Source organism: Alexandromys fortis, unplaced genomic scaffold (genome assembly GCF_014885135.2).
Source record: "Alexandromys fortis isolate MF-2015 unplaced genomic scaffold, M_Fortis_MF-2015_v1.1 scaffold_100_1_3062724, whole genome shotgun sequence".
NCBI lineage: Eukaryota > Metazoa > Chordata > Mammalia > Rodentia > Cricetidae > Alexandromys > Alexandromys fortis.
Window position 1 is genome coordinate 500,753 of NW_026067992.1, and position 24,480 is coordinate 525,232.

At 46.6% G+C, this 24,480-nt stretch overlaps 1 protein-coding gene across 2 annotated transcripts in view; it reads right to left on the reverse strand.

Moving 5' to 3' along the window:
* The window catches only part of Opa1 (OPA1 mitochondrial dynamin like GTPase), a 576,400-nt gene that overhangs the window by 432,942 nt on the left and 118,978 nt on the right, over positions 1-24,480 (reverse strand). The gene's annotated exons all lie outside the window — the stretch shown is intronic.

Here is a 24,480-nt window from a genome sequence, read left to right on the forward strand (position 1 = left end):
GGGGACGGAGTGGGCCGGGGAGGCCCTGCTTATGCTGACAAGGCACTCAATTAGGGTATTACACGCCTCATTTAGCACGACTGTGCAAAACCTAAAAGTACTAATAAATTTTCCTTCTGGGGTCAGGAATCATAAAAGGAGAGATGATCAACCATTAATTAGCGGGGCAATTACAGCTTGATGGTTTCTGTTCTATCTCCGTCTCTCTCAAATGGCACAATTTGTTCCAAATGCTTTTTGCAAAGCAGTCTTTCTTGGCGGTGGGGGGGGGGTGGCATTAGCCAGGAAAAGTTCCTGTCCCCTGGTCTCTTGCCTGGGTGTAAGTGTTCTAGAAGATCAGCCCTGGGCTTTTGATCAAAAGGAAACCTTGTTCCCCTTTCTGTGTTTATTTCCCCCACCCCGCAAAAAGCCTGAGTGCCAAACAGGACCTCACTCATAGGAAAGAGCATTGATTCACTCTGGAGTTCTAGGGACACCTGGATTATTGTCAGGCCTTGCAAAGCAGAGCTGTGTGGGATGAGGAGACTCAGTCTTTCGAGTCCACCAGGGATGGCCTGAGGACCAGCCTGTCACTACCCTCTGCTTCCTTTCTCTCCCTTTTAAGGGCACTTAGTTTTACAGAATAGAAAACTGGGTGAGGGTTTTGCAATTCTTAGTTGGAAGTCTTAAACATACCAGGTTCTACACCGGTTTTGGTGCCCTCATAAGCGCTGAGTATAAAGAGAAATGGTGGTTAAGAATCGCTGGAGCGATGGGTCAGCAGATAAGAGCACTGGCTGCCTTTCCAGAGGACCTGGGTTCATGTCCCAGCACCCACATGGCAGCTAACAACTGCCTCCAGTTACAGGCGATCTGGTACCCTCACACAGACATACATGCAGACAAAACACCAATGTTCATAAAATAAAAATAAATAAATAAATAAAACTTAACAAAAAAGAATCGTGGGGCCAGCTGGGAATGGTGGTGCACACTTTTAGACCTAGCACACCAGAGGTAGAGGAAGGCAGATCTCTGAGTTCAAGAGCAGCCTGTGTCTACAGAGCCAGTTCAGGACAGTTAGAGCTACACAGAGATACTCTGTCTCAAAACAAAAATGACAAAAGAACCATAAAGTTAGCAAGAGGACTTACTTAGCAGGTAAAGAGACTTGCTACCAAACTTGACCTGATTTTGACCCCTGAGACTGAGGTGGTAGAAAGAGACCTGTGGGTGTCCTCTGAGCGCCATACCTAGGCTGGGGCACTCACTGTCCCTCACTTGATAAATTAATAAATAAATGTAATTTAAAAACAAACAAATAAGCAAGGCAACCAATAAAAAAGAGTGGTCGCCGTAATGTTCTGATATCCTCAGACCTCTTCTGGGCTTTGGTTGATAGGGCAGGTGAGTGCCCCAGGAACCAGAGAACAGATCTAGACTTCCTGGGATAAATGAAAGAAAATAGAACTGGAGGAAGGTTTCCCTTCCTGTGGAACCCTGCGTGTTTCTCTAGGGCGTGGCTTCAGAGGTATAAACACCCCCAGATGTTTTAAACCTTCCCCCTGTTGTATATAGTCATCAAAACAACAGGAGTTTTTGAACCTTTCTTCCCTACCCCCACTGGGACTTGAAGAACCTACCTTAAAGGACTTCCACTTGTCTCCCCAATAGCTCTGAGACATAGGGCTCAGGGCCCTTGGTCAACCACAAACACTCTAACTTTAAGGCCCCACACATTTCTGGTTGCACAGAGTGTTCAAACGCAGATGGGGGGGGGCTGTTACCTGAGGTGCATGCACAGGAGTCCTGGGGAAGGAGGTCTATTCTGAGCTCTCTGTGGGAAGTAGGGGATGGGAGCTGTGGGAAGAACCTGCCTGTCCAGTTAACAAGTCAGTTTTCAGCTAGCAGGTGCCAAGCTGTGCTGGCCTCTTGTGCAAGATAAAGGAACCCCGTTTCCTCTTCCTCTGTCTTGAGCCTTGGCCTTTCTCTCCCAGCTCCAGCCTACAGCATCTACACTAGCTCTGCAACAGCTATTGCTTGGCTGGAACATGGTTGCTCCTACGGAAGGCCCCCCCCCCAACTCTCTCTCAGAGAACCTCCAACAAAGATAAACCACCAAAAGCCCAGTTCCGTATTCTGGGTGGCTTCTGCAGCTTCTCCCTTGACATTGCCAGTCGCCCAAGTCCCCATCCAAAGTGCACAAACCCAGCTTGTGGCATATACATCTTCACCCCTCGCCTACAGGGTACATAAGCACCCTGCTTTAGTTTGGCCACATGACTTCTCCAGCCTCAATCTCTGGGGGCTGGAGAGCTCACCTGGGAGTTGCTTTTCTCAAACTAAACCTGTTTTTTTTTTTACTTTTTCATCTAGATTACTGTGTCAGTGGAGAAACCTATTATCAGGGCACAGAAAAACTATTATCTTGGTGCTGAAACCCAGGAGGAGTTGAGCCTTCCCACCAGTGGACCAGGTCCCCCAGACATGTGGGGGGCCCTCCTCTCCCTTTATCTTCCTCTCCACCAGACAGGATCAGTTTTTGATTTAAGGTGTCACCCATTTCCAAGCCACTGCCTGCAGTGATATCAGGTATCTCTTCCCAGTCAATACCTCTTGGGGGTCAAGACCTTCCGAATCTCCTGCCAAGCTATGGGTCTGATGACTACACCAGAGCAAGCTGACACGTTTCCGGACCGGGGACCTTTGTGGAGGAGATGTCCTAGCCAAAGGCTCCCCCAGTCTCACCACTTCACCCCAGGCTATAGTGGGGGACACCTTGTCCTACTTTCTAGTCTTCAGCACAGGCTTAGAAATGGGCACCCCTGGGTCTAAACCCGATTCTCAGTCACCCCTGAAGTGTCTACTACAAAATCTATCCAGATTGGGGCTGTTTGCACCTTACAACAAAGGGTCTGCACTCCCTTACCCTGGGTTTTTCAGCTCTGCACTCCCGCCCTCCCTCTTCCTTGTTCTCTCTGATCTTCACTCTGTTGTTCACGGAGTGTTCTCTCAGTGGCACACCTTGGCAGGGCCCACCCAAAGGGTCCCACTTTGCCGTTTTCACTCACGGGGCTATCCTGGCATTTGGTTTGCTGGGATTCTACCCGCCATAAGCAGACCCACTCTCTCTGTTTCTGTCTGCTCTCCCCGCTCCTCGCTGCTCGTGCTGGGATCTGCCCACCTGTTCCATCCACAATGGAGCTGCTCTCTTTGCTTCTGTCTGCTCTCCCACCCTAAAGTGCATAAATGTCCTGTCCTTACATTTGTTACAACATGGGAGTCAAGAGTCAGAGAGGCCAGCGGCTTTGTGCCTAGCACATACCCCGTTTTCCCTGATATCTAATTCTTAATGAGGTTATTTATGGATATTCCAGGTCAGGCTCCAAAACTATACAAAACAAAACAAAACAAAACAAACAAACAAACAAAACCCACCTGTCTTGAAAAGCAAAAAAAAAAAAAAAAACCCACACACTTTATTCCTGAGTTCTTTGTATGCTGATCTGTATTTTAAAATTATACCATAATCTCTTGTAAATTGCTCATCTGGCATGATTTATAAATCTTTAGAATTTGAAACAAAGTCTGTTTTCTGGGGAAAATTCTGTTTGTCTTGATGTCAGAAAAGTTTTGTCTATTTTGTGTGTATGGATGCATTGGTACCTGTAAGTTTTCCTGTGGACCTGAGAGCCACACAAAATTACATCCGGCTCAGTCGAATGTATAAATGTATGTGGCCACTGCATGTTTGCTTCTGACTGGCCTTGCGAGTTTATTATGTTCCCAGTGTCTTGGTGATAGTTCAGCTATTGGTGTTGTAACTAGCTGCCTGGGCTCAGAATTTGCCTCTGGAATTTGTGGCCACTAAATCTGATGTGATAACAGAGATTCATATGTCATTTGGGTATCAATAATATTAAAGCTATTCTACACTGTTCTACTTTATTTTTTTTTTTTAAAAAAATCAGCTACGGGAATTGGGTATGGTTAAAAATCTGTAACCAAAAGTTAACTTAAACCATGTAACTCCAAATCGGAACTGTTCTGGGAGACAACAGGTGGTTTGCCATAATCTTCAGTACAGTCACACGGGCAGTGGCCATTTGGACTAAGGTTGGAGAAGAGAGATGTCATGTGACTTCATCACCCTCTTGATTAAAGGAGATGACATGGAGTGGGCCTACCAAGGAGACAACGGGTCTCCAAGATAGTTTGGATTAGGATGAATTTTTGTATGAGAATTCCTGTTCTGTCCTGAAAACAAGGTTTGTGCAAGGTAGAATTTAAAACAATGCTGATTTAATGAGGTATTAAAGCTACAGCCCCATGCGTTCGTGTACAGAGACGTGTCCTGCTGGCAGCCAGATTATGTAATGTAAGAGCAATCCACTTGATATTGATTTTAGAGACACTGAATTGTTTACCCTGTTGAAACTTGGTTTTGCCTTCTGCAGATTATGTTTGTGCTCTATGTCTTCATCCTTGAAATAAAAACTGAACACTGTCGGGGACCAGCCTTGACAAAAACAACTCTTGCCAGGGTAGGGATGTGGGGATTTAGAAACATTAGTAAAGAATACTAAGATGTATGAAAAATAATAAAACAGAAACCATAGACTAAGACTAAACCAGGAGTGCATCCTAGTGAATACTGATATCGTCCATGTTTAATTTCCCATACACTTTTATACCCCAATACCAAAAAAAAAAAAAAAATGGGGAAGAATTTGACAAAAGAGTTCTTTAACATGATACAAAGGACTCAAACTGCCAATTGCTTTAACACTTTGAGACATCAAGTCGTTAGCATTCTGTTGTTTAGGCAGTGAAGCTAACCCTAGACCAAGTATCCTGAAGGCAGCCTCTCCCCAGGTGACCTCGCATTACAAAAGAAGGAGCAGAAGTATGTTTGCATATCCTGACGATCTGTCAGGATGGAATGTAGCTACTTGTATGAGCCATCTTAATGTCAAAAGAACCAAGTAACCACGTGTGAGTCAGGTTGTCACTTGTCAACCATTCTGAGCAACTTCCAAACTCTCTGACCATTAGGCAAGGTGGAAATAGGCTCACATTTTTAAGCCTTCACAGAACACCAGAGACTGGGGTATGTCTATCTTAAGATGCAGCAAGATGGTGACCTAAGCAGTCTGGTGAAAGATCTCTCCACCTAAGGTCTATTCAGGCTTATAGAGATCAATTTAGTAATGTATGTCTAACCTCCTTGCTTCTGCCAACATTGTTCAGCTATATCTAGTTTGGTAAACTAAGTCATCCAGAAAACTGTTGTGTTACATAATGGTAAACTATAAAAGGACCAGGGAAGTTCCCAGTCTCTTTGTGGACTGTGTTTATGAGTTAAAAGTCTTATCTTGATATTAAAAGATCTTCACTTCAGAAATTGTTATTCCTTAGCACTAAACTTAACAGGGATAAAGCTATAAATTTCCAATCTTAGAAGATGTACATGTCAGACACCTCATAAAGAATCAAGGTTGATACGTTCAGATTTAGTTTATATATATGTTCTCAAAGTTAAGCCTAAAACAGGTAACTAGAGACAAACAACATTTGTCTAGTTTAGATATACCTAACAGATAATGATCCTCAAATGGTTCAGAGATCTGAGAATATGACATTTAAAATGTTTAATAAAAAAGGTTTTCATGACAGAGACATGCAAGCACCCCTATCTCCTCCAAAGAAGATGGATGTATAGATGCAAAGAACTTCTACCGGGAGCTTGTTTTAAATGTAGCAAATCCAGTCGTGGAGTGGAAAAAACTGCCTTTCACCTAAAATTCTGCCGAGGTCCTGTCTAGACTGTGGATAAGCAGGACACTAGAAAATTGATCGCCCTGCTTTGCCTCGGCAAGGTAGGCCAGTCCTCCTCAAGTTCGTACTCCAAGTCTGTCAGCTAAAGACTGATGCTGCCCTGGGACCTCTGTCTCTAATGACCATGGAGGGACCTAGAGTTTGGTTGGAAGCATCACCCCAGCTCCTGGCATCCATATATACAAGGAGTCTGTAATGTTTGGTTGGGGAGTCAAAACCCCTTCCCCTGAGAGTTGCCTCAGTCCAAACTCCACCTCCAAGAAAGCCCACCAAACAGTGACCCCTCCCCAGGGAGGGTCAAGAAGATTCCCACAGGCTATTTAAACTGCCTCCCAGAGAACAAACACGTGGTCTCTCCGGTTCTCCTTTCCCGTCTGTGTTTTCCTGGGCTTGTTGCTTGGGAGCGCTGGCATCCATTAAACCTGGGCTTTTTTTTTTTTTTTTTAATTTGGTCTGATTTGGTCTAAATTGGATTATTACACCGGCAGAGAGGCTTATGGGACCAGAAAATCTTAACACCTGGGGTAGCTGTCTAGGTAGCCAGTAAGTCCCTGCCATTTTTAATAGATTTAGAAGCTGCGTCCCTTCTGCTTACTCGGGTGAACTTTATCCTTCTCAGATCTGATGGCGTGGGATGACTAGCATTGCCAGTTTAACAGCTCTCCCTGTGATCCCCCAAGGCTGCAACCACTTTGGGAGTTTTTTTAGGTAGTTCATTATTTAAGTTTCATGTTTAAAAAAAAAAATACAGACAGGTTTGCCTTGCTCACAGGCTTCATAGTAAAGGATAAGCAAGTTTCAGGTGTAACTTCCCACTACAGGATCACAGAAGATGATTTAAGATATAGAAATGTAAGTTGCAAAGGTATAAGTAAACGATTTAAGGTATGTAAAGATGTTTTAGACCTCTGTCCCCTTTCTATGCTATCGTTACATGGGGATTTCAGAGGTTCAGAGTTGTAGCATTGATAAATAGACTTCTGATAAACCGATGGGGCACTGACTATTTACTATTCAGTCACAAGCTCAAGGTTTTAAGTTCCCTTTGGTTGGAATTTAAATTCCCTATACTTAGAAGACAAGTATAGACTTAAAGATGTGTTTCATTAAGCTAAAACATATTCATGCCTTTTAACCCAAAGTCATAACCTTTGCTAAGGCTAAGGCAAGATGTAAGTCTGTTCCAGGTATCTTGCAGACATCTGCATGTTGCTGGGGAAAGAGTGCTGTTACTGTATCAAGGAATCTTGCCTGGTGGAAACTAATAAAGAATTTGAAGAATGTTATCAATACAACCAGGGTATATCTCTGTTCTATTCTTTCTGGCAGTCTTCACTCTTCCCATGGCTAGCCCCGTTCATAGGGCTGGTGGTAATAATCTATCTTTTTTTCCCTCCTAGCAACTTGCATTCTCCACTTCCTCCAGGAACAGATTCCCGAGGTCTCCAGGACAGCAGTTAACCAATGCTTCTTCACCCATACCTCCTGCTGAGTGTGAGCCCACCGACTCCTGCCTGACTTCCTGTCCTCAAGTCGTCCCATGCCAACAGGGAGTAGCCAGATTTGAACTGGCGCCTGTGTATCAAAAAAGGTAGGGAAGTTTGGCTGGAACTTTCTGGTCACTCCAGTGAAAACCCCTTTCTTCTCTCTCCAAACCCTGCCCTCTTAGAGAATCTCCAACAAAGGTAAACTGACAATAAGCCTAGTTCTGCAATATTGGGAATGCAGCAGCTCCTCCCTTGAAGCTGCCAGCAGCCCAAGTCCCACTCAAAGCGTTAGAATTGGGCACAAACCCAGCTTGTGGCAGACACGTCATCACCCCTCACCTCCAGAGCACATAAGTGTCCTGCTTTAGCTCGGCTATGTGACTCTCCTCCCTCTTCTCTTGTCTCAATCTCTGGGGGCTGGAAAGCTCACCTGGGAGTTGCTTTGGTGAAAATAAACCTGTTCTTTTACCTTTTCAGTTTGGCTTCATCTGGATTACCACGTTGGCAGAGAAACCTATTATCAGGGTACAGAAATCCCATTTGCTATCATTGATCTCCATCAATGCAGGCACTGTTTCTCAGTGGACCTGGAGACCCAATGCATTCTACAGATCTATTTACAATGCTTTCCCAAGACAGTCGTTGGGACGCCAAGTCTGATGTCTTTCCTCAGCTCTTCTGGGCTCTGAAACATAGCACATCTCTACAGTCGTCTGCCATTAGTCTCATCTCCCACCAGGCTCCCTGCGGCACACTGGGTGTCTTGCTTGTCTTTAGCGCACTTGCTTTGGACTCTCTAGCCATAAGTGAGTCCCACAAAAGCTGATTCATCCTTTAAAACTCAGCCAGGTGGGCTCTACAGTGCGGGCAGGGGCAGTGTGTGTGTGTCCTTCCAGACTGTGAACTCCATGGAGAGAGGGGTCTGTCTTAACAGACTTTGAGCCTTCATTCCTGGACACAGGGCCATTATCTGTATCAGCATCACATACGGAAGTGGTGACATTGCATTTTAATACTTTGCAGCAATCTCCTGAGCTACTCAAGAAACCTTTCATTTGAGTCACTAGACCTACTTCCCGAGTATTGCTAGTTATGCAACTTTTTAATTTTTTATTGCTAGTTATTGCAACTTTTGGTGTCCAACCAACTGTCCCATAGGCGCCTTAGCCTGCAACACAGGGTCGAGACACTCATCTCTCTTTCTGATGGTAGCAGCCAGTAGACACCTGCAGAACAGGTCCACACTGAGCTCTGAGTGAGCCAATGGACACCCTAGCTCAGAGCAGTTTCATCCCAGGCTGTCGATTGCATTGGTTGAGTTACTCAGTCTAGGGGTTTGTAACCCACCCTGCAATCAGTTATTCCAGGGTCACAGAGGGGCGCTACCTGGAAGGGAATGAGCTAAGACAGAAGAAGGAGGCCAAGCAGATTTGTCAAAGCCTCCGTTTATTAGGGACGGGTTACAGTTTATATATGGTAAGGAATGGGGGGCAGGGCAAGGGATCTCGCCACGTGGTCCCGGTCACGTAGGCCAGGTTACATTCGGAAGGGTAGGCCAGAAGTCACAAGTTGCCACACCTAGTTCCCTGGATAGCTGGAATGTGAGGTGCGTTCCGCTAACAGATAGCTCTCTATCAACAGCTTAATTGGATGTGGGGCAGGTTTTCTCAATAGAACATAATTATGGGTGTGAGGTTCCCTGCAGACTCCCTAGGGTGATGGTTCCTGTAATTTTAGGGGGGAAATGGCTCCTGACACCAGGCCAGTCGTCACAACCTCTGGGATGGGTACAAGGTCAGAGTGTTCCTAAACTCTCGATTACAAGTCGAAATCAGGAATCACCAACTTAGTCTGAAATGCTGAGACTGGCCATAAGCTTGTCATCTCTCCTGAACACAGACAGCCCTTCCCAGAGAAATTTCGATGGGAATTGCTGCCACATCCCGGCCACTTGAAGGGGTCAGAAGGAGGCAACTCGGTTGACTTTGTTAGCCAAGGATGCCAACAAAAAGGCAAGGTGAGGATTCTGGGGACATTTCTCCTCACAAAGCTTGGGATCAAAGGACGAGGATGAACAACTCAGAGTGTCACTTTTCTGTGAGATGGATTCAGCAGTCATTCCTCCCCTATAGATATTGTGAAGATGGGATGGAGATGGGAAAGTCTTCTGTAAGCTACGAAGGGCAGATGTCAGCGGTTATACCTGGTTATTTTGCATTGCTGAGTTCATGAGAAAGGGGCTGTGCCTTCCTCACACCTGCAGCCCTTGCATGAGATGCTTGTGTCTGGCTCACGTCCCACTCGGCAACACGAGTTCTGAGTACACAAACGGTCGGATGAGCAAGGCTGAGAGAGCAAATGTGGAGATGACAAGGTGCTGTGAGCTCTGTGCCCCGGACTCACACCCCAAACCTCTCCGAGGCTGAGACAAATCCGGTCCTCAAGACCTCCCGGCCTTCCAGGACACAACGCACAGGGCCAGCAGCTTAGCAGAGAAGCTTCTTGGGGCCCCAGAACCTCTCCTGCAGAAATAGCCCTGGAACCAGGAAAGCGTGAGGTGTGTCCTCCTGCTCTTCCTTCGAAGACACTCCCCAAACTGGGCAGGGGCTGGCTGATAAGGACAAAGAATGCTAGAGGAAATGGGTTCCCCACCCCAGCTCTAGGGCCCACAGGTAGCCAAGTAGACCATGCTATGAGCAGCAGCCAAGCGCAAAGCCATGGGGCAGTACAATCTGGGGAAAGAGCCCCAGAACCAGGTTCAAATCCAACAGCTGCCACAGAACGGCTGTGCACACTGGGACAAATCACTTCATCCTTCTGTTTTAAAATAAGAAGAGGCTAATAACTCCCGAGTCATTTATTGGAGAATAAATGGAAAATATATTTCTGGAAACTTCCAGCACACTGTTTGGCTTTAAACATTCATTCAATTTGTGGGCTCACTAAAATTCATGTGTTACAGCTTCCCAAGGCTGGGATACTGTTCTGGAGCCCTTAAATCCTTTCCCACCCTCCTGCTGCCTGGACTGGGTGCCACTTGGTTCCACACAAGGGCCAAAACCTTCTCTCCCTCCACACCTCAGCCAAGACAGCGCACGGATCTGTATGAACTCCCTCCTCACCACACAGAAAAGCACCACATCTTCAGGGGATTTCTTTCAGCTGGCTGAAGAAAGGCAAACAGAGGAATAGCCAGCTCCTCACCAAAGGGCATCCCACGGGCCAGAAGCACCCGGGCAGCCACCGAAGGCTAGGTGCCATCCAGGGCGCGGTTCCCAGTTATCTCCCATTTCCTTGGGAGCCGCGGAGACGCGGCCTTCCCTCAAGCAGCCTCTGAGGTGGCCTGTGAAGCTTTTGTCCTTGGCAGCAGAGAAATTTCTGCTTCAGTGGCTCCAAACAAGGCTTGCATTAACTCCGGGCCTGCGAGGGGAGCACGTGCAACAAAACCCAACACCGTGTCCCAGCCCTCAGACAAGCACAAAACAAATGGTGCCGGAATTTTTCAGAATAGAATCATCCGCTCAATGTCACTGCATACATTTACCTACCTCAGAGGCTATTCAAGGCCCTTTTCAAGGGAGCGATCAATAGAGATGGATCGGACAACATCTCTATGGCAACACCTCCATTGAAAAATGATGGCCACCACAGTGAGTAGGGCGATGACCATTTTTTAAAAAATATACACAAATACAGCATGGCTCACTCCAAAAGGGTCCTCTGGCTCCCAGGCTATGAGGCTGTGTTAAAACAATACTAGAACAGCCCATGACAAGACTGATTAGGGGACAAGGCACACTGGAGAACTCGGTGCTGAGGCTTTGCACAAAGCGTGAAGATCTGGGCCTTGGGGACAAAGAAATTTGTCAACAAAATTAATATTCTCAAGCCGAAAGAGTTTATGAGGACCTTATTTTAAGTACACAACCCGAAGGATTTGTTAGCAAGAGGCCGTAAAGCAAACAGTAGCGGCTACCAGGCTCTCAAACTGTATTAAGGGATACAGAGGGGGGGCCTGGTTGACCCAGCCCACAGCCGTCTCCTGCTCTGGTGCCTTCAGACTCTAGCATCTGGGTTAAAAAGAGCCCTGGTGACCTCAGAAATGAGAAGCCACAAGGGGCTTTGTGGTTTAAAGGACTGTGGTGAGGACACACTGAAAATTCTACCCCGCAGAGCACAGTGCTCTCGCTACCTTTTTCTTACATTCCTGATTGTCTTAGATAGTAGTCACAGCCTCAGGAGTTCTTTTCCTTCCAGCTGTCAGAAAGACTAAGAACGGAAAAATATTATCTCATCTATTGCTTTGTGAGCCCTAGAGGAAAAGAGGCCAGACTCGGGGTTGGAAGGTTGTCAGGACCTACAGCAGTTGCCATGTTCCTGCTTCCTTTCCCCATGACCTTCGGCTAGTCGTTAACCTTGCTTGCCTCTACAGGTCCTTCTATAAAAGTTGAAGTACTTACCGATTGGTAGATGAAAGATTTCCAGGCGAGTGCAGAGCTTATATACAGTGCCCTTTATACCCGACACCTGCAAGAAATTAACTGTAATAGAGCGTCGGGTGGAGGATGTGTGGGCTGTGGCTCACCATGCCCTGAGTGTTTGCATTCCCGGGCTTTGAATAACCTTATTTCACCATGTCAGGGGAGAATGGGGTTGTGGCTAAGGGAGCCCCTCATTTGTGCTGTTGTTTGAAGAGCGGAGCCCAGGGTGGCTGTTTTAGAGCCCTGGATTTGCCTTAAGTGGGTGCAAGGAATGGCGAAACCCCGTACCCCCGTGTTTCCTCTGTTTTCAGACCTATAAGGCTCCTCAGACCACTCAAGGACTGATTTTTAAAAATTATTGTTATTGTGTATGTATAATGGAGGGGTACGCTTACCATGATACAGGTGTGTGGAGTTGGTTCTCTTCTTCCATCTTTACATGAATTCCAAGAATCAAGCTGAGATATTTGGGCTTCTTCAGCTACCTGTGGAGCCATCTTGTTAATCTCTATAATATTTTTCATTTGAGCTTTTTATTGTTGAAATTATTGTTACTGTTTGAGACTGGGTCTCCAGTAGCCCTGGCTATCTTAATCCCTCATCCTCCTTTCTCCACATTTAGGGTGCTGGGATTACAGGTGTTTGACACCACACCAGGCTTACAAATAGTAATTCCTTTTTTAAAAAAATTATTTTAAAGAGGCAGGGTCTCCTTATGTATCCCTGGCTGGTTTGAAACTCACTCACTATATAGACCAAGTTGGCCTCTTGAATGCTGGAATTACTGGTGAGTACCCAAGGAAAAAAAACCTTATTTTTTCCTTGTTATTGTTGTTGTTGTTGTTGTTGTTGTTGTTGTTGTTGTTCTTCTTCTTCTTCTTCTTCTTCTTCTTCTTCTTCTTCTTCTCCTTCTCTTTCTCCTTCTCCTTCCTCTTCTTTTAAATTAAAATTGAGTCTTTTGTTTGCTTGTTTGTTGAGACACATTCTCATGTAGCCAAGGTTGACCTGGAACTTTCTATATACCTGAGGGTGATCTTAAACCTCTCATCCTGCCTTCAAATATTGACTGGGATTACAGGTGTGTGCCCAGTTAATACTGGTGTGGAAGCTTTGCTAAGCAAACATGATCCTCAGTGATTTTCTGAAAAAGGATCAACTTTTATTTCTCTGTGTTCTTCCCTATCTGTTCATTCTTTTGAAATATGCAGTCTTAGCCGGGCGATGGTGGCGCACGCCTTTAATCCCAGCACTTGGGAGGCAGAGGCAGGCGGATCTCTGTGAGTTCGAGACCAGCCTGGTCTACAAGAGCTAGTTCCAGGACAGGCTCCAAAACCACAGAGAAACCCTGTCTCGAAAAAGCAGTCCTTTTTAGCCACTCCTAGAAGTTCTATGATGACTTGTGTTCTAGTTTCCAGGTGTTATCAATAGACTTCCTGTTTCTTTTCTTACCCCGTCCCCTTCTCTCTTTTTTGTTTTTGTTTTTTTCTTTTTAAGATTTATTTATTTATTATGGATACTGTGTTCTATCTGCATGGATGCCAAAAGACCAGAAGATGGCACCAGATCTCATTATAGATGCTTGTGAGCCACCATGTGGTTGCTGGAAATTGAACTCAGGACCTCTGGGAGAGCAAGCAGTGCTCTTAACCTCTGAGCCATCTCTCCAGCCCTCTTTTTTGTTTTTTTTTTTTTTGTTTGTTTGTTTTTTTTGAGACAGGGTTTCTCTTCATAGCCCTGGCTGTCCTGGAACTCACTCTATAGACCAAGCTGGCCTCAAACTTAGAGATCCTCTTGCCTCTGCCTCCCAAGTGCTTGCTGGTGGCATGTGCCACCACTGCCCATCTCAGTAAGCTCTCTTAACAACTGAGCCACCGCTTAGCCATGTACAAGCAAGTTGTAAAGGTGTCCTGGATGTGCTTTGTTCTTCCACAACTCATCTGCTGGAAACTGAATCACAGTGCATCAGAGTTGAGAGATGTGGGTGTGTAAGACGCAGGTCCTTGTGGGAGGTAGTTGGACCAGAGGTGCAATACCCTTCGAAGGAATTAGTGCCTCTTGGGCACATCTGGATTAGTTACTCTGAGAACAGATTGTTGTAAACAGAAGCTGCCCCACAGGCTCGACCTCACACTGTACTCGCACGTGCTCCCGACAGGTAATGCCATCTAGAGTGTTCTGCAGCATGGCACCTTTGGCTTGGAAACCTCCAAAACCATGAGCCAAAACAAACCTTCCTTCCTGATACCGTACCCACAGGCTTTGCCGTCGCTTCAAGGAGGCGTCCTCTGCTGATTTTTCGTGGCAGGGAGAAGTTCTTGAGTCCATTCCTTTCAACAGCGGCGTTTGTCTCACTTCGTAGTGTGAAGATGTGGAAGGGAGATGGAGATGTAGCCTGAAGAGATTCCGTACTGGCTATACAATAAGCACGGAGGATTACATCTAGACTTAGTGCCCTCCAAATACTGACGGAAGACACTGGAGCCCATAAGCTCAATTTGCAGCTAAGGAAACAGGCCCTACAAAGCATTGCTCTTTGAGTTTGCTCAGAAGGCAAAGCTGAAAAGAAGCTGAGGCGCTGGCCCTGCACCAGGTTGCTTTCTGTTTTTTTTTTTTTGTTTTTTTTTTAGGTCAACCCTACTATCTCCATCTAGGGCTGTCCTTGATCCCCGAGCTGAACTTTGTACCCAGGGCCATGTCCTTAAGGGCCACAGGATGTCTAAACTTACTGGGGACTTTAGAAATCTGTTTTCATCCTGGGTAAGATGTTGCTCTAGCCAGGGAACTGAGGGTCAAATAAATAACAGATGAAAGTCACTTGTAAATTGATAGGTGACGGGCAATTTCACTTCACTGTTAATGTGGTTCCTCCTGAGGTGCCTGTCACGTGTTCAATGGCAGCCTTTCCTCCAGACAGTTGGTGGTGCTGACTCAGCTCTGCTGCCCCTCAAGTGCCAGAAACAGAGACTGTCTGCATCCCAGGCAAGGGCCGGGTGTCTCCACATCATATTTGGAAGCCAGAAACATTTTGATGTGGGCAAAATGGGGGAGGCAGCTGCCGGGGAGCACAATTATTTCTGCATGTTTCTTATTACCAAGAAACATCTACCACAGGAATGCCTGCCATGCGAGGGCTGGGGAGCAGGGTGGGCTGATACTCAAGAGTGGCTTTGAGCCAGGATGTCTGCTGCACTGACTGCCTGTTTACTGGAGATTTGTGACAGACACTTTGACACCACTGCAGCTAAGTTTGAAGGGCCACACCTTTGTCACAGCCTTGTTCTAGAGTTGGTTGTGGCCTGGGTCTCAGTCAAGTCAGTCCCTTTGTCTAGTCCGGACCTACTGTATGTTCAGATACTGTGCTACTGTCCTCTACTCACAGGGCACACTAGCGGCTCTAGAGAAGGTCAGAAATGGCATAGGGGTCTCTAAAAGGAGCTGTGACAAGGCAAGCCGGTGCAGAGTTTCCTCCATCTTGTATTCTTTGCTCATGCCATTTCAGGTTTAACTAGAATCTGATCTCCTTGATGGAGATTTCCCATGCAAAACTACCAAATTCTATTCTAAAAACACAAGGTCAAGATTCCCAGTTAGCTTATTAGCTTCTGTGAAAAGCTTGCTTGCTCAGAAACCCCTCCAGCTAACCACTTATCTTGGCCTCTGCTACACTTCTTACTTGCTCAGAAACCCCTCCAGCTAATCACTTATCTTGACTTCTGCTAAAATGCCTGCTTCTGAGAAGCTTCCCTGCAACTTCTGAGCAAAAGCCCAGGATGTGTTTTTTGTTTTTAAAAACCCTGTGCTCTGGACACTTGGGGCTACACCTCAATCTCTGAATACCTGGGTATAGTCCCAGCCAGCTAGAATAAAGGCTTTCAGTTATTATTGCTGGTAGACTCCGTGTAACAGAACAATACTGAGAGAGCAGGACACCAGGAAGCCGACAAAGAAGGCCCCATATTCAGAGCTCTGGTCAGCTGATCATGGATGCTCTGACACTTGGACACCCTCTCTGGGCCTCCAGAGATGAAGTCGCCATCTGTGTCTGCTGTGCCCTGGCCATATGCTGTAGGACAATGGCCTTTTTTCCTGTCACTTGTATTATTTTTAATAAAATGCAGATTGGCCAGTAGCCAGGCAGGAAGTATAGGCAGAGAGACGAGAACAGGAGAATTCTGGGAAGAGGAAAGATGTGGTCTGCAGTCCGTGGAGGGCGCAGATGAGACTGCCTTGCTGATAAAAGGTACCAAGCCAAGTGGCTAACACAGATAAGAATAATGGGCTAAGATAAGATGTAAGAAAGAGTTAATAAGAAGCCCGAGCTAATAGGCCAATCAGTTTATGACTAATGTAAACCTCTGTGTATTATTTGGGGCTAAAAGATTGCAGGATCAGGTGGGACAAAAACCCCTGTCAACAGCCATGAAGTGAGTGGGAGAGGTAGGAGGAATGTTTATTGTGTTTCATTTCAAGCAAACATTTAATGAGTTCTTCCCATGCATCAAGTACTGTGAGGACCCAAGGGAAGCTTTGGGCATCAGGAATAGTAGACACAGACCTATGGATTCCCTACCCAGAGCCACTACTGGACTGGAGGTCCAGTTTGTACACATGTGACCTGGGAACTATGAGCAGAGGGGCCTCTCTGGAGCAAGAGGCATGGGGTTTGTTGATCCAAGCACACAGCTGGGATGCTCAGGGAAAAGAGCAGCTTCCCACATCCCTTACCCACCCCACCAACTCACCTGGATGGAAGAGGAAGGCCTGGGGTGGGGGCACAGGGGTAGGAGGCTGGCTCGTTTGAGGAGCCTGATGATTTTACTTTAAGCTCCTCTAGTAGGCCCTTCTAAGAACCTCACACAACTGTGCTTACTTGCTGCTCAAAATGTAGCCTCTGCTGCTGTTGCCACCTTTATAGAGATGGCACGTCACAGAGAGGCTGTCATTCCTGAGAGACAATCCGGAAGTCTGGCTTCAAATTACTGTGTGTGTGTGTGTGTGTTTGTGTGTGTGTGTTTGTGTGTGTGTGTTTGTGTGTGTGTGTCTGTGTGTATGCGTGTGTATGTGTGTGTATATGTGTGCCTGTAATTAGTTACTGACATAGAGTTTATATAGCAGTTGGTGCTGGGCCTGAGCCAAAGGCCACTGATCTTGTACCCAGACTGCCATGGGGTCCAAGGCTGAGATGTGTTAGCCTCTGCAGAGGTCTGGCTGTCATCCTTGCTTCCCTGCCTCTGCCTCAGTTGCATCCCATCCTCTGTCATTCATTGCTACTTCAGATATTGCACTTGTCACCTTCCCACAATAGTTGGAGCGTGAGTTACTGCATAACAAGGAACTTGGGGGGGGGCGTGGAATCACAATTTATATTTAAGCTTCCCCTGCCATAAGCAAAGCGAGAAAAGATCATCACACTTGCTGTCACTTGAGGTGGGTAAGAAGGTGACCACAGGCACAGCAAGGGTGTCAATCACTAGGCAGTGGTCCATGTTCTTTCTTTGTCCTCGTAGCTGACTGGAAGTGGGCCCACCTGGAGGTTACAGAGGGACTCCACTACCTTCTCCCCAGGAGATAGTGCTTAGAACCTGATGTGGGAATGAGGCAGGATGTGACCTGGGCTCTGTCACCACCCTTGACTTCAATAAGATGGCCAGCATGCTCACTCTGGCCCAGAGAAAGCAACAAAGCAAGTAAGAGTCTTTCATGTTGGAGTCAAGCCTCACTTGCTTGACTCCACACTGCATAGGCCACCCCAAGCAGAGGTCTGGACTTAGTCAGCAGTACAGAAACTAGGCCCATGCTGCCGGCTGTCACATCTATCACCTGGACTGCCACCAAATTAATTTGTTCACAGCCCCATAGAGCTTGGATCCCTGCCAGACACACAGATAGTGCTCCTGGGTTGGCAGTGGTGGTGTTGTCTGGGAGCACATCTAAAGAGAAGCTCTCTGGTTTCAGCACATGCTCAAACCCATGATGAAGCTAGTGATGCCAAGAGATCAGCAAGAGGGAGGAGAAAGAGGCAGAGCCACGTGGTTCTAAAATCAGGTCTCCACTTGGCTAGTTTCTGCCTGGGCCTCTGAAGAGACTTGGAGCGAATGCAGAAGAAAATATGAACCAGCAGCCGGGACAAGAGGACTCTACTCTGAAGTCTGAGATGGGAACAGAAGGTCAGATCAGAGATAGCTGGGGCCACCAGTCAGATCTCTTTTTTACAATGTCTCCATCCTATTGTGAACACATGGGATTTGGTCACTAGGAGAGAGAGATATGGTTGCCTTTGAGGGCTGCATGAGCCTGTTATTCTATCCTTGCTCTTGAATGACAACCTCTTCAGCCCTCACAAGAGAGTCTAGGGCCCAGATTCCAAGCAGCCTTGCTGGCCTGGCTCCCACTGGCCCCTCCCTGAGAAGGCTCTGATCTCCTGCCCAGCTCCCTGTAGACTCCAGGGTTACAACGTGAGGCGCTGGTTCAGCTCTGACCTTATGAGGCGCTGCCTTCTGGTTAGCAGGTGCGATACTTTGGTTATCTTCTCTTAGGCCTCCAGGACAGAGGGGGATGATGTGTGTCCTCTCTTAGTTAGATTTTCTATTGCTGTGAAGAGACACCATGACCATGGCAACTCTTATAAAGGAAAATATTTAATTAACTGGCTGACAGTTCATAAGTTTAGTCCATCATCATCATGGTGGGAAGCAAGGCAGCATGGTGGCAGACATGGTGCTAGAGCAGGAGCTGAGAGTTTTACATCTTGGTCTGTAGGCAGCAGAAGCAACTGTGTGCCACACTGAACATAACTTGAGCATAGGAGACCTCCACAATGACACACTTCCTCCGACAAGATGACACCTACTCCAACAAGGCCACATCTCCAAATACCTCCCTATGGGGTCCATTTTCTTTCCAATCACTACAGTCCCCTAGGCTCTATTCTACTCCTTGTTGGCTATTGGAACTGCCTTGAGCCATGAGCCTTGAGGCTCACAGAAGATCTTGGACTGTTTTTGCTACTCTTATTGAAAGCCTGAGACTACACAATTTGTACAGAGAAGTTTATTACTTAGACTTCTTGAAGCTTGGAAGTCCAAGGTTTAGGGCTCTATATGGGTACAGTCCTCTTGCTGGTAGTGACTCTGTCTAGTGACACATTCAAGAGACAAAGTCACAATGCCCTGGACAGCAGATCCTTCAGATAACCTTCAACCCAGGAATGAACAAGTCTGCTCAGGAGAGCCTCTCAAAGTTCTTGGACTCATATCTCAGTACCTCAAAGTGGGGATTAAATGTCAGCTTGGGTTTGGGTGAGAACAATGGCCCCATATCTTGGTATAACTGAGACTCCATCTAGGTCTGGTCAAAGGCTTACTCCTCTAGGACACTACCTCCTGTCACCCAAAGTCACTAACAGAGAGTGCCCTCTCCCTCCTCTTGGTCTGTGGCATTTTGAACTCTTCAAGTGACACTTGGGAACCTGCTTTGGTTGAAATTAGATTGCGTGTGCATATGCCATCATTCTTGAGCTTTAATAAAAAGATTTTTCTTAGAGAATACGTGAAAGGACAGATGTGTGTGTGGCTGACTCCCTGCGCACCTCCAAGGAAAGCCCTTCCTTCCATTTACTCAGTAACACTCATTGCCACCCCTGTATGCTGGTTACAGACGGTCACAAAGGTTCACACCCACAAGGAATTACAGTTAAGAGGAAAATAAACACAGTAAAGGGGAGACAGCAAACAAAGCCACATCATAAAGCAAACAGGCAGATAGATGGCAGCAGCCACAGAGAAATGCAGAAGACCTGAGACAGGGGCATGATTGGGAACCAGTGTAGGTGGGACAGAGTAAGTAAAGGACCGAGCGGTGAGAGGTGATGGCCACAAGACATGCAGGACACAGTGGGTATTAGTGGAACAGGAAGCTACGGTGTCTTGTCTGCTGCATCACAACATGGAGGAGGGAGAACAAACTCGGTTTTCAGCCAGCAGCTCGGCCCCTGACAACTCGTACCAGCAACATCAGCACTAACCTACTCCTGAGACCCAGCACTCAGGGCCCCATCACTACATAGAGGCCTCAGCTCTCAATATGTGTCCTAGGGACTAAGATTCCAAAACATGGTTTTGAGGGGATATTCAAGCTCTCGCAGAGGTCTAGATTGCATGGTAGGCTCCATAATGTCCCCTGTGATATGCGCATGTGCTGGTCTTCAGAACCCATGAACGTTGTAAGGGACCAGGGTCTTGATACACGATTGAGGTCAAGACCTGGCAATGAGGGAACTATTCTTGATGGTCATGCTGTGCCTGTGTTATCTTGTGAGAAAGGGATGGAAGATGTGTAGAAGTCGGAGAAGGGGGATGTGGTGATGGAGTCAGAGGTCAGAGTGATGTGGCCACGCAACAAGGAATGTGGGCAGCCTCTAAAAGTTAGGAGTTAAGAATGGATTCTCCCCAAAGCCCTCTGAAGAAACTAGCTTTGTCAACACACTGATTTTTAATTCCAAAAGACTTCTGACCTACAGCATTGTAGATGTGAACTCAGGACTGCCTTAAGCCAATAATGTTGCTGTTTCTCACAGCAGCAGAAAGAAACTAAAGTGACTAAAGAAATGGGAAGTTGGGAACCTATCAACCTGTAAGAACCATTGGGATCACTGTAGGAACAAGCATGGATGGAGATGATGTCAAACCCCAGAGAACTAGAGTTGGGGTGACAGGAGGATGAGCAGAAGTGACAGGTCAGGGCATGCTGTCTGGGGGCATCCAGACCACGAGGGGGAAATATATTGGGGCTGGAGAGATGGCTCAGTGGCTAAGAGCATTGGCTGCTCTTCCAGAGGACCCATGTTTGATTCTCAGCGCCCACATGGTGGCTCACAACTGCCTGTACTCCAGTTCTAGGGGATCTTCATCATGAGTACATCTGTCAGGATAGTCATGGCTGCTGAGTACACACACAGTGGTCACAGCAGTACTGGTATCAGGAACCTGTTGGGCAAGCTGTGTTATTCCTGTGACAAAAAGAACTTATAAAAAGTTTCTAGGAAAACCCGTGATGGAATCCGTACCTTCCTAAGTATTAAAAAAAATAGTCTCTTTCTCTTCAAATATGATTCTAACTGAGTGTGCAGGATGATTGCTGGTTGAAGCTTCCAGGTCAGCCTGTCTCTACAATGACTTCTAGAACAGCAACATGTTTAGGTGGAAGCCCTATCAGTGTCCATATATACCCAAAAAGTCTGGGATGTTTGAAATCTCCAGCTCAGAGCCCCATTCCAGATCCTACCCTCAGCCCCCCAGCAGCATCTCCCTTGAAACTGCCCTCTCCAAACCCCACCTTTTGTGCACCAAGCAGAGGCCCCTTCCCTGGAACTGCCCTCCTCAAACTCCACTCCTGAGAAAGCCAGCCAAAAGTCATTCCCTCTTTGGGGCAGCTCAAGACCATACCTAGAGGCTATATAAGACCAGGTCACCATATTTGTCACGTGATACCTCTCTCGTCCTCCTGAGGGTCATCCAGGAGTGCTTTGCTCTGTTCAGTAAACCTGGATTTGTTAATTCAGTTTGATTGGTGGCAGTGGAATAACTGGGGTTTCAAAACTTAAAAAGAAAAAAAAAACGAAAGAAAACATCTCCAAACTCAACTCTCATCCCAGGACACAGCAAGAATTGTGGAGCATTTGTTCTCTATTGAGCTGCAGATGAATCTCTACCAGCTGCAGGGCTGAGTAGATATGAAATCTTGAAATCATGACCCTCCCCACACAGGGGTCCCTGGAAAAGTTCTAAGAAACATTTTTATCCTGTCAAAATCTATAAAAGTTGTGTTTTTTTTAACCCCGCCCCTCCCACCAACCTTTGTTTACACAAAAACTCTGCTGCATTCTCAGAACATAAGAGTATTCTCTAAGGATTCATGTCACGTCAGTATCCTGGGGCCAATGCGTGCTTTGTCCTAGCAGAGAAAGCAAGAAGCCCTTCCCTGGCATACATGGAAGACAGGGCAGCCATCGGCAGACAGCTCCAGGCAGACAGGGCAGCCATAGGCAGACAGCTCCAGGCAGACAGTGCAGCCATGGGCAGACAGCTCCAGGCAAACAGTGTAGCTATAGGCAGACAGCTCCCATGGCAGAGCTTCCTGAATAGAAATCACATTGGTAAAGTATGTGTTTTCTGTGTGTTGAGAGTGGATTCTGAGAACGTGGTTCCCCCTCCCAAGCTCAGATTCATACATGTTTATCTCATGTGTTCCCTGAGACACCAGTCTTGGGGACAGCCTGGGACTCTGACATTTTGCACAGAGGAAAGAAATGACAGACAGATGGAGGCACTAAAAACATGGTCCCTTTAGAGCACCTTCAAGGAAGCCATTCCCTGTGGGAGTTATTTTCTACCCCATGCTGTGGAAAGAGCAACTGGAAGCTCATGCTCGCAAAGATTGCTACTCTGCCCGAGAGTAGCAATTAGGAACTCCAGCGTGACAGATTGGGCAGGGTGCTCCAGTCTACTGTGGCTAGGTGTTGTAAGCACCTGGTCTGAGGACAATATTTTTGTTGGCTTTCTCCATCAGGTTACACAGGTCAGGTCATCTCTGTTGGATGTTCTAAGTGCCTGCTTTGACAACGTTCTGCTATCCCTCTGCTGCTGTCTGTTTTTTACTTGAGGGGACAGTCTCTTCCACGTGGGACTCTTAATCGGACCTTCCGCCGGCTTCTCAACGCTTCCCCAGTGGATTTCTGCTAGCTGTCTCGGTTTCTAGTTTGATGATGACATCTCTCTGCTACTCACAATTTGTTCTTTCACTTTTCCACGCTTAATAAACCCACACATTCAAAACCGGAAGTACAATTATGTGTGGCGCAGTCGCAAAGCTGTAGTGACGTCACACAGTGTGTGATGGGCGAACGCTGTCAGGCAACCGTGCATTTGATTGTGAACTTTCAGTCACTGTGTATGCAGAAACGTCTTCCTGTTGCCAAACTTCCCCACCCCCTACATTCGTTAGATGACCACATCATGTGGAGCCGTGACCCATAGTTTAAGAACCCCAGGGCTCAAACACCAACCCCAGGGGTTTTCTAAAGTCTGGTTTGGCCATAGCCATCCCTCCAGACCCTCTGCTGCCGGGTTCTTGGCGCAGCATCTTTTAATCGCTTCTCCAGAATCGTTCTCCAGGAGAACGATCAGCTCTGGGTAAAGATATTCTCCTTGCTGCAGAGTGAGCTCGCAGGTGTTCTATGGACTCTTTCCCCTTTAGTCCCATTCCAGAAGGAATCAGCACACGGATTTACTCATCCATTTATTCATCCGACAAAGTCTCCACAGACTCTTTATACAGGATCTGTGTGTCATCTGGGAATCTGCTCCGCTGGTCCCAGTGGATTGCTGAAGCCACAGAGAGCACCAAGCTCCACACAAACCAGGCTTTTATCTCTACTCTCACACTTCTGGTGAAGGTTAGCTTTTAAGTTAGGCACAGGAAGCTATCAACAGTGACTAGTAATAAAGTAGACCATCATAGCAATATTCTATAGTAAAATCTGCCAGCATCCCCATTCTTGCTGGTCGTAATTAAGGAAAAAAGAGTTACCTGCATACAAGCCCTGACAGTGAAGAGAGCTATGACTAAGTAACGGGAGGGAAATATTAAAATCTTTGTGTGAATGAGCTGAGTGAAGGGCAGTTCATATGTCTGGCATGATGTGTGGAGTGTGGTTTTATGCTACTCAGAGGAGCACATAGTTATAACATACGAATTGCTAAGTTGCAGGATTTTCTGTTTAGTATTTTTCAACTGTGGTTGACCATGGGTCACTGAAACCGAGAAAAGGGAACCCAGGAAAAGGGCAGTTTACAATGTACAAGTCACTGTGCTAAATGGAACCACAGACAAAGGTTTGTGTCCTCACAACCATAATCTACTGTGCAGACAAACAAAAAGGCAGCACACACAGACACACACAGAGAGACACACAGACACACAGACACGTAGACACATAGACACACACACATATGAGGTGATATATCATTTGGAGTCCTGGAAGAAGAAAGAACAGAGAGGTGAAGGTAAGGACAACATGATATCCACAGACTAGACGGTTGGTGGGGAGGTGACCACTACAAGCCTTTTCGTTGAAGATAGTTGGGGATATTGTCTTCACATGAGGCTCAATTATCTGCTCACCTAAAACAGAGGCATCTGGCAAACAAAAGCTGTACAACAGGGAGCAAGAGCTTTCTACACTCCTTACATCACGTTTATTTCCCAGGGATAGAAGAGAAAATTAAAGGAATGCATCTAAGCAGCAGAGAACATCTTTGGGGTTGTGTTAAGTAACAAAGTAGCCATTTCTCATCCATCCCAGCCTGTTTCTAGTTAATTCCCAGAAACCACCTCAGAGAGATGGCTCCATCATCCAGGGGAGGGACATGGATCTTCTTGTTTGGAGGAAGGGAGTCCTTTAGTTCTCTTCTCCTCTCTCACATCAGGAGGGATGGTGTGGCAGAGAATTCAGCACCCATGGGCATTTCTATGGATGGTCATGGTGTGTAACTGGCGTGTAACTTAGCCACACTTCAAACAGCTGCACGATAGATGAATCAGAGGAGGCAGGTGTTTTCAGTGGAAGTCATACTTAAAATACATTATTTCAAAATGTGTGAGACCCAACTTCACTTGGAACTTTCCCTTCAGGCCAG